Raw genomic sequence first — 4035 nt, 5'->3', positions numbered from 1 at the left:
AGTTAGAGCAGGAGGAGGTAGTGACCCGGTTCCCTATACCCCCACATAAGTGTTTACACATACGAGAGATTTGATGTCACCAAATATCACCCATCCCGCTTAATAGGTGGTGTATAAGTTACTCGAGCATGTCCTCTCCAATGACACACAATGTTTAGACCTAACGGTATAATTTAGATCATATATCAACACACTTGTATGTGTACATATCGATATGCATTACATTCCGTGTCCATATCTTTACTTGATGGAAAGAAAATATTACTGCAATCTGCATCAACACCAAGAGAATTCACACAATCATCACAATGTTATTATTACAACATTCAATGCAACCACATCAACCACCAGACAAGCAAATCAAACTAACTTGACATGTTGGCATAAACACCCATTCTTATTATGAAGTTGAAATACAAGTGGAAGAACATGATGACGAGGGATCTCAAGGGGCAATAAGCCACGTCCATATACTTATACATAACCAGAGTGTACATATGGAGTAGCTCTCAAATGCAGCTCTACCTTTTTCCTTACTCCCATCCCAAAAGTCTCAGACATGTGCAACAAATGCGAATTCTCTCCATCAGGAAGCACCCATTCAAAGTGGTAGAGAAGATTCGCCAATGCAATCTCCACGGCAGACGTGCCAAACAGAATCGCAGGACACTGTCGACGACCTGCCCCGAAGGGGGTGAACTCAAAATTTGTTCCTTTAAAATCAACATTGCTATTCTCAAACCTCTCTGGGTTAAATGCCTCTGGGTTGTACCAATATCTTGGATCCCGAGAAATTGCAAATGCATTAACATGTATCTTTGTGCCTTTGGGAATGTGATAACCCATGATTTCACAGCCCTCTCTCGACTCACGGGGGACAAGCATAGGGTTGGGAGGATGCAACCTAAGAACCTCCTTGATAACCATTCGCATGTAGTTGAGTCCACCAAGGTCAGTATTAGTGATGACACCTCGTAGTGCACCTAGAACGCTTCAAACCTCTAGTTGTGCCTTTGCCATAGTCTCGGGTTTTTTCAACAGCTCCGACATAGCCCACTCTACAGTGGATCCTAAGGTTGTAGTAGCGCCTCCGAATATGTCCTAAAGCAATAGCTATATTATGCACAATTTATAAAAAAAAAAGGGCAACCTGGTGCATGTAGCTCCTGCTTGTACAATTTATAAAAATATAAACAAAATATATTAAGACACTATTTTTTTAGGAGGTTAAGACACAAACTGTTGAAGCAAATAAGAGTGACGATGACATAACCTATCAAACTAGTCTAATGGAGGAAAAACTAGTACTCTCTCACGAGTTCATTAGACACGAGGCATACAATGTTGGCGCCGCCTCTCCTCGCAGCGCCGCTTCTTCTTCTACTCTTGCCTCACACAACTCTCTTCTCTTCATTTTTGTCTCACACAAGAACACACACACACACAACACACGCATGTACCAAGGAAGAGGAACGGCTTTGCCAAAGGCACTCCCTTGGTGACCCACGGTGGCTACATCCTTTCACTGCTCAGCCCTCACGGCGTCCTTTTCCCATTACACAATGCAACTTATATATACAGAGGCTGGCACGGTGCCATGCAAAACTCACGCCACTACTTGACCCACTACTCCACTAACCACTCCATGCACTAACTAACTTGATTCATCACACGAAGCTAGCTAACAAATCACATGCAGCTAACAACCTACTTTTCCACGTTCAGCTCTCCCTAGAATCACTCCATCCTGCGGAGGACTCGGCCGGCCGGCCACTACTCAACCGACTCAATGCATGCACGACCATATGACCAACCCACTAACCAAAACTAACCACATATACAACAAGGTTAACTCTATCAATCACCCCCTTAACCTTGTTGTCTCTTATTCCTCTCTTGAAGCACATGGTCGCCGATGTCGTCGGTGCAACACGGAGACGGCCGCCAATGCCATCTTGTCACGCCTATTGTCGCCGACGCCGCTAGTTTCAATGAGAGCCACACCTCCCGCGCCTTCACGACGAGCGTGCTGCCGTGGCATGCTCCCTGCCGCATGTTTGCCACCGGTGCCGCAACTCACCGGTGACTCGTCTCCATGGTCGTCATCGGTGCCGCAACTTGCCGGTGACTCGCCACCATGTTCGCCACCGGTGCCGCAACTCGCCGATGACTCACCTCCATATTCATTGCTGGTGACGCAACTCGCTGGTGAATCGCCTCCATGTTGCCGACGATGACGCACCTTGTCGCCGACTCGGACATGGATGATGAACTCCTCATGGCAATGGCCTCCGCTCCATGGCCATCACCTCCTTGCCGCCGGTGTCGCAACTTACCGGGCAGCACACCCCTCTCCATCACTCGTGACGTAGCTCGACGATGATGGAGACACGCACCGGCCGCTAGCAGCATCGCGCCGCCAACGGCGTCCATCTTGCGGCACCGACGTCCCCCTCACATGGAGTCCGCCACGCCGCCACCGTCGCCTTGGATCAACAAGGCTCTGATGCCAATTGTTGGCGCCGCCTCTCCTCAAGGCGCCTCTTCTTCTCCCTTGCAACTCTTGGTATCAGAGCAAGACTACTTTCTTGTTGGTGAGAACAAGATTACTTGAATCACATTAATAGCGTAGGAGGCCAAATTATTCTTCTACGTAGTACTATTCAAAATGGAAGGAGTACTCACAAACATGATGGCGCCAATAGTCTCCGGGGTTAGAGGGAAAGCAAGTGAATCCTGCTTCTGCAGCCTGAGCAGCACGCCCAGGAAATCCTCTTGATCCCCGTTGGCAGCGATCTCCGCATTGCGGCTCTCGACGATACTCGCAATGATGCGCTGGATGCAGCCATAACTCCCGCGGAGGCGGCGCTCGACGGTGCTCAGCCGCCGCACGATCCGCGATGACGGGAAGAAGTCCAGCGGGAAGAACCCGGCCACCAGCTCGCTTACTTGGTCGTAGGCAAGCACGAACTCGGACTTCTCCCCCGCGCACTTGCCACCGAACATGGCCATGGCGACGATGTCGTTCGCCAGCGCCGACGCCTTCTTGCTGAGGTTGACGAAACCAGAGGCCGCCGCAATGGAGCGGAGGAGGAGGCCCACCTCCTCGGCCCTTATGGACTCCACGCGCTTCACCTGCTTGGCGTTGAGAAGCTCCATGATGCAAATCTTCTTCATCTGGCGCCAGCGGTCGCCGTAGGGAGCGAAGCCGATACCCTTCCCGCAGGAGCCGACGATGTCGATGGTCACGCTGCTCGGTCGGGGGGCGAACGATAGGTCGTGGGTCCTCATCACCAGCTCAGCCGCCTCGGCGCTGGAGACGACCAAGGTTGGAACCTCGCCAAGCCTGAGGAACATCAGGGGTCCATGATGGTGAGACAACTCCCTCATTGTGCGGTGTGGGAGGCCACGCAAGACGTGGTGGAGGCTGCCGATGAACGGAAGGCTCCATGGCCCGGGAGGCAGCTGCTTCTTGTGTAATTTGCTATTGTTGCCGTAGGCTGTGAGTATGTTAATATGTCTTGATATAATCTAAGCATATAGAAACGGAGGGAGGCCAATTTTCTACAAGGCAGTCGGTCTAGTTGATCAAATTTATGGTCAAACTTAGATCTCAGAAAGCGCGGGCGCACTACATTGTGGAATAGAGGGAGTATGTTAATATGTATCATGCAAAACGACAATGAGGTCCTACGGATCTAGAAGGTAGGCTAGTATCACACTAGTATGTGATATTCCCGCTACAGAAAACCTTATGGCATATATGTCATATAGTATTAATTGGTCTAACTAATGGTCAAGGTAAATAAAAAAAATTAGGCCTTACCCAGACGACGGGAGTAAGCGATTAAGCTTAAACAACACAGTGTGCATGCACTTTCAAAATAGTATTATCTAAGAATTGTCCAACTTGAGAATGAATATATTGCTCCTCAATATTATCTTCAATCACGCCATTCTTCATTAAAAATTATAGCGAGACATCACATGCATAGTCTCCATCAATTGTCATGATTAGTATCAAAAGAAGATCAC

The 4035-nt window shown here is 49.1% G+C and overlaps 1 pseudogene; it reads right to left on the bottom strand.

Annotated features, from left to right (window-relative positions):
• Positions 1-474: 474 nt before the first annotated feature.
• On the bottom strand, positions 475-3405 carry LOC123067750 (desmethyl-deoxy-podophyllotoxin synthase-like; annotated as a pseudogene).
• Between the last annotated feature and the right edge of the window lie 630 nt (positions 3406-4035).

Source organism: Triticum aestivum, chromosome 3B (genome assembly GCF_018294505.1).
Source record: "Triticum aestivum cultivar Chinese Spring chromosome 3B, IWGSC CS RefSeq v2.1, whole genome shotgun sequence".
Classification (NCBI taxonomy): domain Eukaryota; kingdom Viridiplantae; phylum Streptophyta; class Magnoliopsida; order Poales; family Poaceae; genus Triticum; species Triticum aestivum.
Note: the sequence above shows the minus strand (reverse complement) of the source record. Positions and strands in the feature narration are given on the sequence as shown.